This window comes from Tenrec ecaudatus, chromosome 14 (genome assembly GCF_050624435.1).
Source record: "Tenrec ecaudatus isolate mTenEca1 chromosome 14, mTenEca1.hap1, whole genome shotgun sequence".
NCBI classification, from domain to species: domain Eukaryota; kingdom Metazoa; phylum Chordata; class Mammalia; order Afrosoricida; family Tenrecidae; genus Tenrec; species Tenrec ecaudatus.
In genome coordinates, this window is record NC_134543.1 from 7,770,617 (window position 1) to 7,791,674 (window position 21,058).

The 21,058-nt window shown below is 53.8% G+C and overlaps 1 protein-coding gene across 7 annotated transcripts in view; it reads left to right on the plus strand.

Moving 5' to 3' along the window:
- Positions 1 to 668: 668 nt before the first annotated feature.
- Positions 669 to 21,058, plus strand: part of TRAF3 (TNF receptor associated factor 3) — a 122,944-nt gene continuing 102,554 nt past the window's right edge. For 6 of the 7 annotated variants that reach the window (XM_075531757.1, XM_075531761.1, XM_075531760.1 and 3 more), the window contains exon 1: positions 669 to 908. The gene's annotated coding sequence lies outside the window, so the exon portion shown is untranslated. The remainder of the gene's footprint in view (positions 909 to 21,058) is intronic. The other variant, XM_075531764.1, reaches the window with a different exon arrangement.

Here is a 21,058-nt window from a genome sequence, read left to right on the forward strand (position 1 = left end):
TGTCCATGAGCCTGTCTCTGTGTCAGTCAGTGGGTGTGTGTGTGGGCCCTGGGAAAGCACCCATCTCTGGGTGTCCGGGAGTGTGTGTGACTGTATGAGTGTGTTCCCGTGCGTGCATGCAGGTGTGCCTGGGGGTGTGTGTGTGCGCGCGCGCACGCGCCTGGGAGAGATGTCCGTGTATCTGACCAGGTGGACGTGTGCCTGCATGCGTGTGTGGCTTGTGGGAGGTGGGGGGGCAAACGTGTCCGTGGCTGACTGCATCTGTGTGTCTGCGAGAGCCTGTCCCCGTGCACAGGGTGACGCCATCGGCTCCGCCCCCCGCCCCCCCACCCTGAGGAAGAAGCCGGTCTCCTTGGGCCCGCGTGGCTTTTTGCCCTGGAAAGGCGGGGCGCGGGGCTGTGCTGAGTGTGGGGCGCGCGGAGGGGCTGGCCGGGACTTGGGGCGCCCGGGCGAGCCCCCCCTTTCCCCCGCCTCCCCTTGGCTCCGCTCGGAGGCTTGGTTGCTAAGGCCCGGCGGGCGCCGAGCCGGAGGCCCTTAGCAACGGGCGGCGGGCGCGCGCGGCGCGGGCTCCCACGCGCGGCGGCGGCGGCGGCGGCGGCGCGGGGGCGGGGCGGGCCGGGGGCGGGGCGGGCGCGCGCCGGGGCGCGGGCCGCGGCCCGCGGGGATTTCCAGCGCGCGAGAGGAAGTGCCTGTGAGGGTGCGTGAGGGCGCAGGGAGCGCGGCGCGGCGCGGCCGCCGCGTGCGCGATCCGGGGTGCAGCCCAGCAGGGACTTTCCAGCCGGCGGCGGCGGCGGCGGCGGCGGCGGCCGCCGGCCCTTCCCCGCCCCCCGACATGGGGCTGCCCGGGGAGCAGGACGCTGCGGACCGCGGCGGAGGACGCGCCCGGCGCCCCTGAGCGGCCGAGCCGGGTAAGGGGCCGCGGCGGCGGCGGCGGTGGCGGGCGGGTGGGCGGCGACTCCATCCCCGGCGGCTCGGGCGCGCGGCCCTCGGCGGCCCGGCCGGGCCCGGGAGGGGGAGCGGCCAGGCCCCGTCCGCCCGGCGGCGAGAGCCCGGCGCGGCGCGGCCTCGCCCCCGGCCCTCCGGCCGGACCCTCCCGTCCTCGGACGCCTCAACTTTGGAAAACTTTGTCCTCGGGCTGGGCCGAGGGCCGCGGAAGGGGAGGGAGCAGAGGGGGGCCCGGTCCCCGCAGCTTTTCAGGAAACGGGGCGCCGAGGCCTCTGGCGCACCGTGACACCCCCCACCCCCCACCCCCCTCCTCCACCTGGCGTCCAGAAACCAGCATCCCTGGTCTGGCCGGGCCGAGCCGCGCCTGCCTTCGGGGCATCTGCACGGACCCCCGTGCACCCCCCTCCCCGGTCTAGTGGAGTCTTGGGCTTATTTAGAAAGCCCTTATTTAAAAGTTTCTACTGAGTCATATCTCTGCAGATGAACCTCTGATTCATAGGCGGGGAGCTGCAGTGGCCTCCCGGGCAGGCGGGTCCTGGGATCCAGTTGGGGCGAAATGCTGGCATTCCAGCTGGGATTAATCCTGGGGTCAGGCCGGGCTCCCTGCGGGGCGGATGGGGGGGGGGCGGAGGGGGGGGAGACCCAGGAGACCCAGGGTCCACCAGGGATTGTGTTTCATCTGGACGGTTCTTGTATGCTCTGCCACGTTCTCACCCCTCGCCCCCCCAGTGCAGGGACGGCGATCTGATATTTAGACCTTTCCAGAGAATTCTCTGCTGAGGGCCCTGGGGTGGTGGCGGCAGCGGCAGCAGCAGGGGGTGAGGGGGAGACGCATTACCCTTAATTTGAAAACATAGCAACAGAATGGAAATGGATGAAGAGTGGTGGACGTGCTTGGAAATTTAAGAAGCCTTCAGATAATGACGGGCTGAAGGAGGCAATTTGCTGCTTTCACATTTTTTTTAATGGTGTTAAGCTCTTGAATCAGTTGCAGTCTGAGGGGTGTGTGTGTGGGGTGTGTGTGTGTGTGTGATTTTTGTGAAGTCATACAAGCTGTGTTTAGTGGTATTGTAGCTGCTTCATTTATATTCACAGCATACAGTTGAAGAGGTGCCATCCTCTCTCTGATGCCCCCCCAGTGTCCCCCCCCCAGCATTTGCTGCAAATACACACTCATAAAGATTTTGGCCCTGTCGTTATGTGTTATGTGTCACTGGCTTGCTTATTTGAAGAAACAAGGCAGAGCATCCGCGGGTCTGGAAATCAGCTTCTGCCTCACACGTCTTTGAAAATGGCCTGCTGAAAAGACTGCATCATGTATAGAATGTCTGATTAAAAAAAAAAAAAGCCTCCAGTCTCGCTCTCTGCCAGTGAGAGGCAGTGCTTGCTTGTCTTTTGCACCAGCTTGTGACCATGGACTTCATAAAGACTCCCATGAAGTGGAAAATGTTTCTTTGGCCAGAAAAGAAAATTCGGCCCCATCGAGATGAACAACTGGAAAATTCCCGGACGAGGTTGAAACTCCCCGTGAAAGCTGCTCACGGTGCAAATCCAGACGGCCCCTGCATCCCAGCATCACTGGTTCATCTCAGACCTGATGGCAGTGGCGGCGGCGAAGGTCGAAGATGGGGCTCACCCAGCCACCATCTGTCCCAGCTGTCACAGCAGAGGTCAGGAAAGGCAGAGAGCAGGCTATGGAGATGTCTAGCCTTTTTCTTTCTTTTATAGATATCCATGTGATTTTTTTTTCTCTTGTGATGGAAAAGGAGATCAGTTATTTTCCTTGGTGGCCCTTCCTGTTGTGGGATTTAATAAGACAGCCTTGGCTGAGAAGGCGGTGCCAGGGGAGACTTATGCTAATTAGCACTGGCCAGTTGCTTCACTTACCCCCATCCAGATGTTCCTCTTCTTGCTCCTGTCTTGGAGACAGCCCTGCGTCTGCTGGAACCATCTGAGCTGCTGCATGCTGCCGTGTTGCCCCCCTCTCCATCTCCCTCTCCCGGGTTCGGGTTTGGGGGTTCCAGTCTGTATGTACACCATCCTGCTAGAATTCCTTTAAGGCAAAGGGCATTTTGGGGGATATTTATGGCCCAGCATAGATAATGCAAATGAGGTGAAAGAGGAATGATTGATCACAACCCTTAAAATCCTTTTCTGCGACAGTGGAGCTGTCCCTTCCAGAAAGATAACACTGCCACTGTGGTGTTGTAAGTCTGAGCCAGCTCAAGCAAACAAAGGAAATTACGTTAAATCTGCTCCTTTTGGTTCTGGCCAGACCACTCCAAACGGCGATGGATCCAGTGTTATCAGCTATTATGCAATAGCTGAATTGTCTTGCAGTGGTCAATGGAAGAACTAGTAACTTGGCAGAGGTGAGCTTGGTGACCAAGTCCCCCTCAGTGCCACCTTCAGGGGATCTGGACCCCTCGCAGGCTGCAGGTGGCGGGGGGGGGGGGAGGAGGAGAAGGTTGGTAGAGGGGAAGTGAACTAGGGGAGGGGTCTTAGTCTTGACTACGGAGTCAGAAAGCAGGAGGTGAGGAAGAAGGGTGCGGATGGTCCCCTTCCAGGCTGAGCATGGGAGGGGATGCTTTGGTGGTGCTGAGCGGAAGAACGAAGCTGGGTGATAAGAGACCCCGCTGCTGGTGGCCAGGAGGGCAGCAGAGACAGGTGACCAGGGACAGGCCTAGCCTGCGCGTTGAAGCAACAGGATTTGGGTCCCACGGGGGCCACATGGAATGAGAAGCAGTGATTCCAACAGAAAAGGAAGAGGTAGCATGGGCGTGTTCAGTGTCTGCGCCACAGACAGAATCAACACTCCCACCTTAGAAGCAGTCAGTGGCTCCAGGTGTGCCTTACTTTACTGTGCTCCAACTGATGGACCGACTGTGCCCAGCAGACACTGCATTTTTCACAAATGGGAGGTCTGGGGCATCCTCGCGTCGAGCAAGGCCTCCCGTGCCATTTTCCTAGCTGCATTCCCTCACTTGGCATCTCTGCATCCTGTGGTGGTCATTCTTAGGACATGCCACACTTCACTATGCTCTGACAACACTGCACAACCCCTGGTGGCATAGTGGTTACCGGTTGGGCTGCTAACCTCAAGGTCAGCAGTTTGAAACCATCAGCCGTTCTGAGGGAGAAAGATGAGGCTTTCTAGTCCCATATAGAGTTACCGTTTCAGAAACCTATAGGACTGTCCTATAGGGTCTCCATGAGTCAGAATCTACTTGTGGGCGGCTTGTTTGTTTATGAAGAGACTGTAGGATCATATCAATAGCTCTGTTGTATGTACTGGGAGACCGGCAGAGACTCAGGACTCATGTTTCAATGGCAATCCTTTTATCGCAATCATCGCTTTATTGTGGTAACCACTGATTGCAAACCAAACCTGTCACGTCTATCAGACCTGCCTGTATCATGTTCGACACACGGCAGGAAGAGAGAGACAGACTAGGGAGGAGGCAAGGTTTTTCATAAAGCCGTGTGTGTGTGTGTGTGTGTGTGTATGTGTGTGTAAACCTCATTGTTCCAGGTGGACAACTCTCTGTGTGTTTAAACCTCATTGTCCCAGGCGGAAAACTGTATGTGTGTGTGTAAACCTCATTGTCCCATGTGGACAACTCTGTGTGTGTGTGTAAACCTCCTTGTCCCAGGTGTGTGTGTGTGCACGTGTGTGTAAACCTCATTGCCCCAGGTGTGTGTGTATGTGCGTGTGTGTAAACCTCATTGCCTCAGGCAGACAACTGTGTGTGTATGTGTATAAACCTCATTGTCCCAGGTGTGTGTGTGTGCGTGCGTGCGCGTGCGCGTGTGTGTACACCTCATTGCCCCAGTCGGACAACTGTGTGTGTATGTTATAAACCTCATTGTGCCAGGTGTGTGCGCGTGTGCGCGCGGGCAGGTGTGTGTAAACTTCATTGCCCCAGGTGTGTGTGTGCGTGTGTGTGTGAACCTCATTGTCCCAGGTGGACAACTCTGGGTGGTGACCGCAGTGACTGTTGGTTTCCGTTGTTTCCAGAAGTTGGGCTGGAGTCTTGTGCTGCTGCTCTACTCCATGAGATAAGTAGATCATTAGCAGGGGCATGGGAATCTTTTTCACATTTAATTAATGTTCAATTAACGGGCCTCGAGTTCCCATAATGTTCTGTTAACAGAGCTGGGAGGCGCTACTTCGAGGAGTGACGAGCTGCACCTGCTCGGAGGGCCTGCGCGTCAACAAGGCTGGGCCGCCTTGGGCCCTGTGAGCATGTTGGGAGAGGCGGCAGGGGTGAAGCGGAGGGCAGGCAGGGGAAGGAGAAGCGAAGACTCACCATCCTGCCATCAGGGAGCTGCCCTCCCAGCCGGAGAGAGCCGATTCAGCCGGAAGAAACCAGAAAGAAATAGAATCTACTTCGGAATGAGGGGTGGGGGAGCAGGAAAGGGTGGCTCTTGGCTGGTTGGAGTGTCCAGGACGGGACCTGGAACCTCTGCATCAGCAAGGCTCTGGAACAGTGAGCCACCCTGCCCTCTGGCTTGAAGGATCTCTTACCCCCTTTTGGTTGGTAATAGGCTCTGACAGTTTCCTCTTGCTTCTTGCCAAACCACGGTGTTGACCATGTCCCAGGCAGTGGGTTTCCAGACCCTTACCAGGCCCTTTTGTGACCAGGAGGGGAGTGGGCCCACGCAGTCTCCCTCAGTGACTGGCATGGCCTATCATGGGAACAGCAGAAAGCCCTTAGCTCTGTGACCTGGTTGAGTTGGGAGTTGTATGGTGTAGACCAGTGGTTCTCAACCTGTGGGTTACGAGCCCTTTGGGGGTCAAACGATCCTTTCACAGGGGTCACCTGATTCGTAACAGTGGCAAAATTACAGTGATGAAGTAACAACAAAAATTTTATGGTTGGGGGGTCACCACAACACGAGGAACTGTATTGAGGGGTCGCGGCATTAGGAAGGTTGAGAACCACAGGTGTAGACGCATCACTGGCCGCAGAACAGTCTTGAGGGCTTTTAATGACGTCAAAGGGGCTAGCTAGTTCTCTGGAGCCTTCCCTGGCCCACTGATGCCAGGCGCCCCAGCCCTGCTGGGAAGGAAGCTTGCTCCATTTTGGATGAGGACAGTGTTGTGTTTGAAGCGTTACTATGGGGGCCCCTTTCAGAAGGCCTTTTTGTGAGAGGAGGTGGAGCACAAGTGCCCCCCCCCCCCTCAGTGGGAAGCAGGGTCCAGCCCATTTGGTTTTCTCCAGAAAATGGACAGACCCACACCTGTTGCGATCAAGTCGTTCTGGTTCCCAGCAACCCGAGAGGACAGAGGCGAAGCACCTGTAGGGCTTCTGAGGCTGGCATGTTTGCAGAAGCAGATTCCCACAGGCCTGCTGGTGGGTGCCAACTGCTGACCTTTTGCTTAGCAACCGATCGCTTAGACCACTGGGCCACCGGACTCCTGTCTGAGCATGCAACGTGAGCTTGCCCTTCTATTCACTGACGGGGCAGATGGTTTTAACTGAAACACATTTTCCCCCTCACACTTTGTGTAGTTTGATTCTCTAAAGGTGTGTTTATCCTTGGCTTCCCTAGGATTCCCAAGGGGTCCCACTGTGTACCCCCTGGAGCTGTCTGCACCCCAGCATGGTGGAACACTGCCCGCTCTGAAGCTCTGGGCCCCAGCCATGTCAGCTGTACTGGCTGGTGGAGGATGTGAGCTAGTGGCCAGGTCTCCCTGTCTGCTTCCCTGTCCGTACGATGCTGCACAGGACTTGATGGTTGTGAGAGATGGACTGCAAAGAATTCCGAAGATGCTGGATGGGGGCATCAGCGATACTAAGTATGAGTAGTAGGATCTTTTTTTTTTTTTTCTTCCCAGTATTAGGGTCTTAGGATGCGGTCAGACTGTGTTGTTCTGTCTCGGTTGGGGCCCAAGCCATTTGCTAGTTGTAGCCCTTCATTTTATATAGGAACCACCTGAGGCCCAGTGTGTTTGGGTAAGTCACTCTTTCAGGTCAGATGGTGCAAAGCCTGCCTTCTGCCAGGCGCACGTCGTGCTGCGGAGAGCTGTCCCAGAGCGGCTGGTGCCTCCTGATTTTCACGGGAAGGAACTGAGCTCTGATTCTGATAACAAGCCTTCGGAGTGCCAGGTGCTGGGTTGCTGCTAGTTGCCAAGGTTAAAAAGTTACTGGAAGCAGTGGCATGGGGTAGCGGCGAGGGCCTGGTGTTTCTGGAACCTTCCCTGCCTCCTCCCGGTTGGAGGATATTCTAAGGCACCTTGGAGCCATCTCTGATGCTGAGACAAGGCTTGCCTATGGTGCAGTGTGGTCACCATCTTCAAGGGGCTTCTGGACAGTGGATGAGCCAGGAGGAGAACATGGGACCGCGGCATGATGTGTGAGTGGGCGTGGGCAGCACTCAGTGGCTGGGATCAGGGTGGTCTTCGAGGCCTCCCTGAGGCGTAAGTGGCTCTAGAAGAGAAAGGCAGGTGGCCGGACAGAGAGTACTGTTTCCTTGGGGCGGCAAGCCTGCATTCAATACTCTCTGACAAGTTCATCGGCCCTGCGCCTTACCCGGGGCGCTTCAGCTTTTGCTGCATCTTGCTGAGTCGCCTTCCGTCCCTAGCCTAGCTTACTAATGCCTTTTCTTTCCTCTTTCTCTTTCTTAATTTGCATTTGAGCCAATAGTCTAGTGGTAATGATGGTGTTTAGTCACTGCGTCTTTATAGGGCTTTACAATCAGTAGCTTGTTAGTGTGAACAAGTCCCCAAGGCCTGGTCACTCTGGAGAGCGGAGTGGTCACAGCCCAGCGCAGTCGAAGCTCCACCTATCCGTCTTAAATTTAATTATATCTGCAGATTGCTTATGGGAATGTAAGTTGAAGGAAAAGGATTCCTCTTCCCAGTCAGCGGGGAAATGGTGTTGTTGGCTCTTTTGGAAAAGATTCATACATGGCTCTCCTGGCAGAACCACCGGGAAGTTTTTGTTGAGGAGCTGGCGATGGCCTGCGGAGGCGGGACAGGGTGTAGGAGCTTGTGTCATGGGCATGTGCCAGCTCTGAGAGAGGCTGGGGTCCCGCTGGACCCCTCAGGCCCCAGGGTGGTGGTGGAGGCGGTGGTTGGTTGGTTAGTTGGTTGTCATTGAGTTGGTTGTCACCTGGGCATTCGGTAGGTATAGAGTATGATTGTGCTCTATAAGGTTCCCAAGGATGTGTGACCTTTCGGAAGATCATCGCCAAGCCAGAGCTGTCTTCTAAGTAAGACATCTCAGGGTAGGATCGAACCACCAGCTTTTAGAGTAATAGGCTCTTAACTGCTTGTGCCACTCGGACTCCCTGGAGAGGTCTCACCCCCTGTCATTGAGTAGATGCCGACGCATGGCGACCCCCTATGGATTTCCGCAGTTTCTGTAACTGTTTACGGGAGTAGAAAAACCCGTCTTTCCCCCAAGGAGCTGCTGGTGATTTTGAACTGCCGATCATGCACATTAAAGCCCAATGAGTAACCACTACGCCACCAGGGGCCCTCCTGGGGTGGTAGAGGATTGATTTCCGTTTCCTTAAGGCCTTTCCAGAGGGAGGCAGTGGCAAGGGACAGCGAGGACCTGGTGTCTCTGGGACTTTTCCTGCCTTCTCCAGGTTGGGGGACATTCTGGGCATCCTGGATCCATCTCTGATGCTGGGACTGCAAGACTCCTGAGGGGAGGGCCCATGCTGCTTTATCTCCAGAGTGACCCAAGGTATGGGCTCAGTAAACATGAAGCAAAGTGACATATGGAAGGGTGCTGGGTTTGGAAGTCAGACCCGGGTGAGTGAGTAACTCAGTCCCCCCCACCCCCAACCACCATTTATCATCTACACCAAGGTAATTGTGAGCACCTAGCACCCCCCCCCCTCCATTGGCAATGCCCCCATCTCCCTTTCCTCCAGGAAAACTCAGCCCTCCTGGAAGTGTAGTTTGGCTCTGGCTTGCCACTGGAAGGCTGTCCTGCAGGTAGGGGCTGGGGCAGCCTCATGTGGGACCGGCCAGAGGCAATTTGTCACAAAGGGTAAAAAGTACCTGAAAACCAGACTCTATGTATTTGTGCAAAAAGGGAACATTTCATCATCCCCCTCCCACCTGCCCCTTTTCTGGACAGGAATTTTTACATATGATGAATTTTGATAAAATTAGAATTCTTTTACTCTTTTTTAGCTGTTATTTTGCAGAAAGAATAATCCTTCATTCCCTCTGGACTCTGCCCACATGTCACCTTGGCAAGATTGTCCCCAGGCACCTCAACTGAGGTCCCCGAGTGCTCCTTCTCCAGCTCCTCACCGGGCTTTTTCTTCTGCAGGGCAGAACTTGGTAGTTCATCTCCCCCACCCTTCGTGTAGGGTGATGTTGGTAGTGCTGCCCAGTTGACTCCCGCTCACAGCGACTGCGTGTGACAGAGTGGAGACTGCAGGGAGGGTTCATTCTCTTGCTTGTTACCCCAACCCGATGCTCAGCAGCTGAGCACTTCACCTCGGTGTCACCAGGGCTCCGGGTTCTAGAATGGTGCCTGGCACCTAGTGGGTCTTGAGTACATACGTGAATGTACCGATACTGTCGTCTGACCTCTTGACTACGTGGTTTTGTCTTCAGCATGCTGGGACTCATCCTCCCTACCTCAGTGGTGGACTGAAGGCTCTAGGAGGATTTAGCAGCAGGCAGGAGCCTCTCGGCCCTGGTGATGCACCTGCTCTGTACTTCCCTGCCTCCCAGCAGCGCATCAACACACCATACACACATGTACTGGAGAGCACCCGCTGGAGACGCAGGGGGCCAGCTCTCAATGCCTGAGAGCTGGGGGAGCCTCTCTTCCTGATGCCAGGCCCAGAGTGAGAGGCGTGCTGTCGTTTCCTGGAAAAGGCCTGGTTGGTTCCGGTTAATGATTGCTGAGTAACAAACCACCTTAAAAATCAGTGACTTAAAATGACAGTCTATTAATAGGCCTTGCTGTTCAGTGGGTGGATGAGACAGGGCTCTGGTGGGTGGTTCTTCTGCTCCAGGTGGCATTGACTAGGGTCATCCATTGGCTCCTCTGCCCTGCCCTGGAGGTCCAAGATGGTTGTCTTCACCTGCTTAGCTGGCTGTGAGACTGGGCTCAGCGGGCTCCTCCCTCTTCTGTCATCTGAGGTCCTCAGCAGATGGGCGCTCTGCTCCGTGCAGTGGCCTGCCTTCCCTCTGGGAGCTCTGGGCTGTTAGAGTGAGTGTCTAAGGAAGAGAGTCAAGGCGGCCAGTCTCTTTAGCTGGGCCTTCAGAACTGGCGTAGTTGTACTTCTGCCAAGCTTTATTTGTCCAAGTGGCCAGAGCCCTCCAGGTCTAAGACAGTGGTTCTCAAACTTCCTAATGCCATGACCCTTTAATACAGTTCTTTATGTTGTGGTGACCCCAACCATAAAATTATTTTCGTTGCTACTTCATAACTGTAATTTTGCTACTGTTATGAATCATCATGTAAATATCTGATATGCAGAATATATTTTCATTAAAAATTAAACAATTAAACAAATTAAAGCATAATGATTTATCACAAAATAATATGTAATTATATATTGGGAAATATTTATGTTTTCCGATGGTCTTAGGCGCGCCTTTGAAAGGGTTTGACCCCCCAAAGGGGTCGCGACTTACAGGTTGAGAACCCCTGGTTTAAGGAAAGGGGCCTCCACCGGAGGAATGTCCTTGAACTTTGGCTGTCTGTAGTATATATGTGGTGCTTAGAGTATCCGCAGCAGATGCCAGATAAACCTTTTTCTTTTTTGTCCCAAAGACAGACTTTTGTGGGTACAATGGGAACCCCAAATGTTGTGCTACCCATTTTCTCACAAATCCTGAACCAAGAATTCTTGAATAAACTTTTGAAATCCATCTGCCCCTAAAGTAGTGACTGCCCACTTAGAGATGCTTGTCATAGTTCATCAGTAGCATCCCGATCCCCTGACCTGGCAGCAGTTTTTCAAGTCCAACTCTGGGTCCATGCAATTCTCCTGCCCTGTTAAAAGATACTTGGAAACTCCGCTTTCATTTTCAAGAGGACTGTGTCTGCTAAAACTCAATGAGAAAGTCGTCATGAGCGTCCATGCCCTCGATTCCCTTTTCCTCACCCGCCTCCATCTGCCAGTAAATCTCCTAGAGATGTATTGGGCTGAAACCCTGGATGTTGATGTGTAAACATCGGTGTGTGTGTGTGTGTGTGTGTGTGTGTGTGTGTGAGAGAGAGAGAGAGAGAGAGGGAGGGAGAGAGAGAGAGAGAGAGAGATTGAGATTTGACCACACGTGCGAGGTGTGCCACAGAGATGGCAGTTTTGGAAGTTTGGTCTTCTCGCTCCGTCTCAGCTGATGACTGCAACACTGGGGGAGGCGGGGCCAGTGTGTTGAGGTCACAGAGGGAGGGGAAAGATTTAAATACTGACACCTGGATTCTGTGTCTCTGGCTGCAATGGAAACCACAGGACCCTGGGGTCTGGGGACAGAGTGAGAAGCTGTGTCTGCTGCCATCTGAGCCCAGGACCCTGCCCTGAGCAGTTCTCCCAGCCCTGGGTTTCCCAAGCACCCCCTCTACCTCTGTTCCCAAATTGCTTGTCCCTCCTGGGCCCCCAACCTTGTGTCCCACAGGCATGCATGGAAAGCACTGAGTGAATCATGCAGGCTCAGGGGTGACCGGCAATTGTGTGGACTTAAGGGAGTTCCCAGGCCACTTCCCTGGTTCCCCAGGTTGGGAACTTACGGGGACTCTTGGAGCAGGAAAGTTAAGGGACACACGGGGGTGTGTGTGTGTGTGGGGGGGGGGGTGCTTCAGACAGTTATAGGGGGAAATCCATGATCTTTCCATTTGATTTTTCTACGCAATTCTTGAAGTCCCCTAGTGTGCCCAACTATGAGTGTGTGTGCATTTGACCAGTGGTCCTTAATCCTCTCGTGTTCTGAATCCTGGAGGTCTGCTGGCCCCCAGCCGTTACAAAGATGATGATTCTCTGGGAGACTCTGGACCAGTAGGGCGGTCCTGTTCACGTCTCCTTCCACCGTTACTCTCTGTACTCTCTCTGCCCCTCCCTGTGGGGTGCTCTGTCCCGTGGTGAAAGGCAGGTGCCCAGACAGATGCCTGGTGAGGGAGGAGGGTGTAGCTGAGGTGGCTGGCACTGTTGACCTGGTATTTTAACCTTTGTGAAAGAGGCAGCGGCCGACCTGGGGGCGGGCAGGCAGGGGAGTTAGTTAGCTAGTCCTCAGGTCAGAGTCTGACTCTTTCACCATGAGCCTCAGCTACCTGCCCTGGTGTGTGACTGCATGGCACACGCAGATCATTCAGACATGGCCCAGGGTGTGGGCGACGGCCGACTGACATGGAGTATAGAAGCAGAATAAAAGAGTTTGGTGGTAGTTGAGGGGAGGCCACCAGTTACCATGTGCCACCTAGTCATGTCTGATTTGCGGCCACCCCATCTGCATCCGCAGAAACCTGTGCTTGTAGGATTTCCAGCAGCTGAGTTTGGGGATATGGATCTCCAGGACTTTCTTCCGCAGTGCCTCTGGGTGGGCTCAAACCTCTTGGTTAACAGGGTGCATGTTGATGATTGGCACTACCCAGGGGCCCCTGGGGGGAGGGGCTGACCGAGGAAGGTGCAGAAGGCCACGTGAGGCCATGTGGATGGGAGCTGGGTACCCAGAGTTTGCACAGTGGGAGGGGCTTGGACCACTCCCATCCCCTTGAATGCTGAGGGTTTCGGGAGCCTAAGTTAAACTTCCACACCTGTAGTGTGTGCAGTTGCACTACATCCAGGGATTCATACCTGTAGGGCGCCAGCACCCATGACTGACTGATTATTAAATTGTGAATTTGGGAGAGTGTCTGCTCCTTCCCTTCCCCATCCTTGGCAGTCTCCAAAGTCTATTCTCTTCGGTGTCTTTGGGGATTGAGTTGCTTCACTCAGCATGATGTTCTACAGGTGCATCCGTGCCACCAGGTGCTTGGCGGACTGGCCCACTGTTAGCCATGCACAGGCGGCCGTGTCCGGTAAAGGAGATGGCACTGGGCGAGATGGATGGACACCGCGGCTGCACAGTTGGCTCAGCCACAGCCACAGTGGTGATTATGGTGCAAGCCCTGGCAGTGTTTCTTTTGCCGGCGCCCAGCAACAACATAGCATTCCCTTGTGTGTGCACACTGGTGTTTGTTTATCCGCTCTGCTCCTGGTGGGCATCTGGTGGTCTCCATTGTCCTGCTGTCATGAGCAGCGCTTCCCAGAACATTGGTGTGCAGATGTCCGTTAGGAGTCCTTCTTTAGGAGATCTACCCACCCGGGGGAAGGCTGGCACCTCTGTCCCCAGTCGTTGGAGTTGACTACCCATTGCTTCCCACAGAGGCTGTACAAGCAGCACCGCATTTTAGAATATCTCCCCTTACAGTCCTCTGCTGCCTTGTGTGGAAGCTGCCAGCTGGTGGGACTCACTAGCTCACCTGAGTGTGTTTTTCTGAGATGCTATTGCCAATGGGGTGGTGGTCTGGGCTTCTGCTGGCCCCAAGGAAGGGGGCCTGGGCTGGCAGAAGGTTGAGTTGCCTGGTTGTCGACGAAGCCCTGGGGGGGGGGGGCGTGGTGGCTCCAGGTGAGGCTGTGCTCAGCGTACCTCCCCAGCCTGCCTTTGTTCAGGATGATTTCTCCTCAGGGCTTTGTGTCTGTGAGTCTGAGTCCCGTGGCCCACCCCAGGCAGCAGCAGTTTCATGGGAGTCTAGTCAGGTGTTGTGGGAGTGGGCAAAGAGCTCGAAGGGGCCAGTGGTGGGTGGGAGGAGTTCACATCCCGGGTCCCTTAGTGGTGACTGATGTTAGTATCACTTGGAGAGCCTCAGCTCACAGCCCATCCCTCTGTTCCCCACCCCCAACACACACCATGTTCTGGTGTTTGACAGTTCACCCAGAGCTGGAGAGGTGGGCCCCTGCCCTGCCTCTCCATCCCCAGCTCGAGAGAGCAAGTTTGTTAACCCTGCCAAGCCTAGACCCCTGCCACTGAGGCAGATAGCTGTGGTCCTCCTCCCCTCCCAAACCAAATCCACTGCCATTGAGCCAATTCCAGGTCCTGGAGACCCCACGTCAGGTTTCCCAGGTGATAAATCTTTCTCCTTAGAAGCTGCAGGATGGCCGGTGGGTTAGAACTGCTGCCCTTGGGGTAAGCTAACACTTGCCCAACAGCTCCAGATGGGGTCTTTCCCCGGGACCCCTGAAAACAGGGTGATCTTTTGCACCGGTTGGTGTGAAGGCCTGTTCTGATACTCCCATGTTTAACTCCTGTGGTTTCTTGCAGAGGTGCCCTGGGGGCGGTAACCAAAAGGTCACCTGATTGAATTCTCCAGCTGCTCCACAGGAGAAGAGCGTGGCTGTCCACTTCTCTAAAGAGTGACAGCCTCAGACACCTGCAGGAGCAGTTCTCCGTTCTGCAGGGTCGACTCCATGGCAGGGGGCTTGCTTTTGGCGGTCACCCCAATCTTCCCTGGGGATGATATGTGACAGACAATAAATGCTCACGACATTTCTCTCTCCAAAATTGCAATCCTGCTGGGCTCTGCGGTCCGTCTGGCCTCCATTTTGGAGAGGGGGTTGTGGTGCCTATCAGGAGCATGTATGTGTATGTGAGCTCACCTGCTTGGTGCCAGGCGATCAGCCAGGACAGCGCTGTGGTCTTTCTCCTGGGGACTCATGGGGCCATCACCTTTCTGTTTGGTCTGCAGACTTGCCTCTCAGACACAGCAGTACTGTCTGTCAGTCAGGGCTCCATAGGATCCACAAACGAGCATCCCTCACCCCTTTGTGCCTGCCACAGGCCTCGATGCCACACACACGGGAAACACGCAGCTGTCGTTGTGCCTACTGGTGCAGGGCTCCCAGGCTGGTTCTGGAAAGAGAAAACAGCTCGTCCCACTCCGTCGAGTCAGTGCCGACTCATAGCCACCCGATGTGGGCTTGCCAAGCTGTAAACCTTTATGGGAGCAGACAGCCTCATCTTTCTCGCACGGGGCAGTGGGTGGCTTTAAACTGCTCACTCTGAGGTTAGTAGTCTGGTGTCTAACCCAAAGCACAACCAGACCCAGCAGGTGGAAACCTCTCAGGTTGTTATTTTTTAAAGAGACCGGTTGGTAACATTTTAGGCAGAGTGGAAGACGCACAAGAAGGCATTATTGGTACAGGGAGTGAGGGCCCTGCCTGAGGGGGCCCTTGTGGGGCACAGAAGGCCTGAGCTACCAATCATCATAGATTCCTAGGGCAATGGTCTCCTGGGAGGCCGAGGGCAATGGTGCCCTAGGGTAGTGGAAGGCATGGAAGTGAGGGGTCTGAGTGGCACTGGGTCCTTGGCAATCTCCTCCACCTCCTGTGTTTCTCAGTTCCTAGACCCCAAACAGGAGTGTCCTAGGATGCCTGCCTCCTGGAAGACTGAAGACACGAAGACTGTGTCGGGGGAGCTCTTGCGAAGTGAGCACTGTGCTGCTAGGTGGCGGCGGGTTTTGCGGGAAGGGAGCACGCGGTGTGGGCAGAGCTCAGGGCAGGTGCTGGTGGCCAAACTATACCTTTCACCTGGCAGTGACTTTTCTCTGCGGGCCCTTTAGGGGGGACTCGTAACGTGTGACTAACCGGTGCCCCTTGGTGTGGATAAGAACCTGGTGGTGTAGGGGTTCAGCAGGGACCAGCAGTGTTCATTGGGATGCCCCTGCTCCGTCTAGGGCACGGGGAAGCCGAGGGGGCCACAGAGCACTTGCTTTGTCAGTGCCCTGGGGAAGAAGAAGCGAAACCCAGACACCGTGTGGCGACCTGATGTGGGAATTGTTCACATCTCGGGCCCAGGGCTGCGAGGTTATCACCTGTTCACTGAAGGGGCGGTACAGAGGTGTAGTGACAGGTGGTAAGGAATGTCCCAAGGAGACAGACCTGTGGGTTCCAGGGTACGGGGACCCCTTGAGTCTTGAGGAGGGCTGACCACTCAAGTCTGCTGCTGAGGCTGAGCTATAGTGCCCAGGAATTCTGGACGGTTCTTTTGGCTGGTGCACAGAGAGGTACCCAGGGAGCTGCCTACACTCAGCCCATCCAGGAGGGCTGGTGAGGTAGGGTCAGGGGCTCTCCAGGCAGAGGTGCTCCCTGCACCATAGAGGTTGGCCTGGGGGTGGGAGTGGGGGTGTAAACACCTGCTTTGCTTTCAGTTTCTCTAGAGGTTTTGGGGCTCCTTGTTTTTCAGTGAGCCTTCCCAATGTAATGGAATTTTACGTCTGTTTCCTCAGTTCTGTCCATGATGAAGGCTCCTTGGCCTGCAAGAGTGGGTCTCAAGGGTGGTGGGGGTGGGAGTGGGGTTCTTTCAGTAACTGGTGACAGGACTTGGAGCAGGGGGAGTTGGGGCTCCTTGTGTTTTGTGAGACCCCAGGGAGACTAAATGTCCTTCAATGCCCAGGACAGCCCCCAGCGGCAGGGCCATCCCACCCCAGGGGTCATACCCACTCCCCCAGGCATCCTCATCTGGATGTTGTTCAAAGGGACTCTTTACTATTTTTACCTCTTCTGATTTGTAGGGTATAACTAATATGGCAAGGTTTTATAAGGTGAGATGCTTTCTATAGAAATTCAGTTTGAATTGTTCAATGAGAGCTTAGGGGTTAGAACATGTGTGCATGTGTGTAAATATATATTAACATCTAATATATTGACGTATAATTCACATGTCAACATGTCATACAATTGAATAGTTCTGTCACATCAAGACTTGCACAATCATCACCACCATCAGCTTTAGGACACTTTCTTCATAATAGATGTTTTGACTCTAGGTTCAGGGAGCCCAGGTGGCAGTCTGAAGTGTTGGGCTGCTAACTATAAGGCTGGTAGTTCAAAACCACCCGAGGCGCTGCAGGTGCAAGTTGAGGCTGTCTGCTCCCATCAAGATCTGTAGCGCTGGAAAGCCTCTGTCGGGCTGCTGTATGTCAGTGGGCAGAGTGAGGTTCCACTGGCGTGTCACTGCCCGTGAGCAGAGGGAGCTGGGGGTGCAGAGGACCCAGATGAGTGGACAGGTGCCCACCAAGCCAGTCTGAATAAACCCTGCAGAAGATGTCAGCTTTGATGTGGAAATGGGTTGGCAGAACAGGAATGTCTGAATTGCCATCGTTAGAAAAACGAGCTCATTTTCCCCTGTGGCTCCTTCAGCACCTCAAATGTCTGCCACTCCCAGCCCTCTTGGAGCTTCCGCTTTAGTCATTCAGCCTTCAGTGAGAGCCGGGGACACACAGTCTCTAGCACCCACATTCTCCTGAAGCCAGGTGACCAGATCGAGATCAAGGACAGAACCCAGTGGAGCTGGCTGCAGGGTGTGGAGGACAGGGGATGGGGGGGGGGGGGGGAGGTGGAGAGCGAGCAGCTCACATTGATGGCTTGGAGGCCCTGGCCAACAGGATGTGCCGGCAAGGTGGCAGCTGTGTCCAGCACTCCCCAGAAGAGAGGACCAGGGACAGTTGAGGGACAGGAAGAGGATACCTGGCATTCACCTGGACATCACTTAGCCTTCCCCCTCACTGAGCTCTTGGTTCTTCCTGGCCTCCATGTGATTGTCTCAGAAGACTGATGAGCCTTCCTGGTCTCTCTGTCAACAAACCCTACCTCCAGTTCACGGTGCCCACAGTGCTGGTCCCAGCTGAGGCCATTGGCCCTGGCACAGGGTTACCATCTCAGCCCCCACTCTCCAGGCCTCTGGCCTCCCTGGGAACCTCCCCTGGCCTCTCTCTGAACCTGGTCAGCACAGCGCCCCTCCTGCTCTTCCTGACCTTGCTCAGATCCTCCGACCTCCAGACAGAAGCAAGGCTGCAGACTTTGCAAACCCACTTTGAACAATGAAAACAAGGAAACAAAACAACAGAAAGAAAATGAGAGCAGACCAGAAGGTATGAAATGTGGGTGTGCTGGGACAGAAAAAATCACGGTCCTGGTACGGGAGCCTGGGGGAAGATGTGGTGAGCCCCTTGGGGAACCCCATGTGAGTACTGGATTCTTGCCAAGACTGCCCAGGACAGCACACATTCAGAGTGGCGAGGCCGGCCCTTTTCTGAGCTGGGTACTGTTGTTTCCGTCTCTGCCAGTTAAGAGACTTGGTTACAATGTGCTGTGCACGCTCCCAATGTTTCCTAAGAGGGAAACTAAATTGTCAGGACGGCTCCCCCACATTTTACAATTCAGATCTGCTCCGACTTTGCTTTGCGGGCTCTGGCAATTGGGCCACACTTTCTCACTTAGGCCACGAGAACCTCCTCTCCCCATGTCCCTTCTCTCCTCACTTGTCTGTCCCACCTCAGCCACAGCCTTGGCCTTCCCTGGCCTGTCTTCTACAGGTACCCCAGGCACTGCTCACCTTGCAGTCTGTAAAGACACCCTCTTGCTTCACTTGGAGGAGTAGATGATGCCCAGGGACCTGCCCTCCCTGCGGGGATGGCTTGGCTCTGCCAGTTTCCCCCTTACTTTTTGGAGTATTAATAGAAAGTGTGTGTGTGTGCGTGTGTAAGGGGCGGCGAGCAGCGGCCACACCTCCCGGGCCTCTCTGACCCCTGAAGCATGGTTAGCGCATGTTTGTTGGTTGGGTTGCTGAGCTCTCTGAAGTGACACCTGGCAAGTTGGGTCTCCATGATGGGAAGGGAAATGGAGCCGAGCGCATTGCCGTGGGTTGGTGTGTGGACTGGCAGTGGGAGGCAGTGTTTCTACTGTGTGCTGGTCCTTGCACACGTCTGATGACAGTGGAGCCCTGGGTTGCTCACTGTGGTACCCGCACGGTCACAGCCTGTATCGCTGGGCAGCCCTGGCTTTATCTGGCTCAGTGATTCAGGTGCTAGCTCATGGGAAGGGGGCTTTAAGGATCACTCTGACCTGTCCCTTTCCTGCCACAGGCCAATGATGGCATGTTCTTAAGGTTCCTAAAAGAAGACTCACAAGGTCATAACCCCCCACAACAACAACGGATTTTTTTCCCCAAAAAGCAATGTCTTTACATATTTTTTACAAAACAACCTTATCTTCAAAGTACTCTCTGTGACACTACCTACATTTGTCAAATCTGCAATTCCAATATTGGAAACATTTTTTAAGCGCATCTGTTTGGATGGTTGACAGCACCGCCCCCCCCCCCGCTTTGTTTCCTCACCTCTTCTATGACATCATCAAATCACTGTCCTCTCATGTCCCTCTGCATTTGCGGAAACAAAAAGAAGCCATGTGGAGTGAGGTCAGGTGAGTCAGGTGCATGGGCAGGAGAGGCATGCTGGTTTTTTGTTGTTGTTTTTTTTTTGCCAAAAAACGAGCATACTGAGATGGCTGCACGAGCAGGTGCATTGTCTTGGTGGCAAAATCAGTCCCCCATGGGCCACAAATCAGGTCTTTTGGTCACACACAGTTGCACTATCTTTTCAAGACCTCTGAATAGAAAGCTTAAATAACAACCTGACCTGGTGGAATGAAATCTAAATGCATTATGAGTGGACATTTTTGCTCGTGAAGTTGACACGTTCAGAGCGCTGTTCGTCATCCATGAACATTGCACCTTTTTTGGAACTAGAAAACCACTCATACACTTGAGTTTCCCCCATAGCGCTGTCCTTGTAAGCTGTGTTCAACATCACGACAGTTTCTGCCACATGTTTCCTGTGAGCAGGAAGCAAAACTTTATAGTGACAGGCTGTTCTCTTAAATTGGCCATCACAGAAAGCGAAGTTTGAGCAAAACTGAACTTTCCCGGGCGACACTGCTAACTTAGAGTGAGTTGCTCTGAGCAGGAAAAATGCATACAACAAAAGCTCCTCCCAGCTCAATTCAGTTGTTTTTTGGGGTTACCCTTTATAAGTAAAGGCGGGCAGCTCTGAGTTGGGCTGGGGGGTTCCTTCTGAGGGAAGGGCATGTTTGAGAAGCTCTTCACTGGACATGTTGGTGACATTAGAGATTTCTACATGGAACTGACGGGACCCTCAACATGCACCCATTGTTAAAAATCATTTTATTGGGGGCTCTTACAACTCATAACAATCCATATACCAGTTGTATTCAGCACACTTGTACATATGTTGCCATCATCATTTTCTAAACATTTTCTTTCTTCTTGAGCCCTTGGTATCAGCTCCTCTGTTTACCTTCCCTCCCCCACTCTCCTACCCTTGATAAATTATATATTATTGTTATTTTCGTATCTTACACTGTCTACTGTCTCCCTTCACTCGCCTTTCTGTTCCCCTCAGGAAGGGTTATACATCCATCATTTCAATCTGTTCCCCTTTTCAATCCCCACCTTCTCCTTACTCTCATGGTATTGCTACTCCCATTGTTGTTTCTGAGGGGTTTATCTGTCCTGGATTCCGTGTGTTGAGAGCTCTTATCAGTATCAGTGTACATGTTCTGGTCTAGCTGGATTTGTAAGGTAGAACTGGGGTCATGATACTGGGTGGGGAGTGGGGAAGGAAGAAGCATTAAAGAACTAGACCATTGGTTTTCAGCTTGTGCGTCGTGACCCCTATGGGGGTCGAACAACCCTTTCACGGGTCACCTGATTCATAGCAGCAGCAAAATTACAGTTATGAAGTATCAATGAAAATAAGTTAATGTTTAGAGTTCACGACAACATGAGGAAGGTTGAGAATCACTGAACTAGAGGGATGTGTGGTTCCTGGGTGCTATACTACATCCTGGCCGACTCGTCCCTTCCTTGTGACCTTTCTGTGAGGGGATGTCCATTTGTCTACAGATGGCCTTTGGGTATCCACTCTGACTCCGCTCGTTTGCCTTGATAAAATTGTTTGTTCTGGATCTTCTGATCCCTGATCCCACTAACACAGGCAGGTGTGCTTCTTCATGTGGGCTTTTTTGCTTTCCTGCTAGATGGTTGCTTGTTTAACTTCAAGCATTTAAGACCCCAGATGCTATATCTTTAAATAGCTGGCACCATCAGCTGTCTTCACATTTGCATATGCACCCATTTTGTCTTCAGCAATTGTGTCAGGAAGGTGAGCATCACAGAATGCTGGGTTATTAGAACAAAGTGTTCCTGCGTTTAGGGAGGACTTGAGTAGAGGCCCAATGTCCATCTGCTACCTTAACACTTACCATATAAATATATGTACATAGACCTATTATC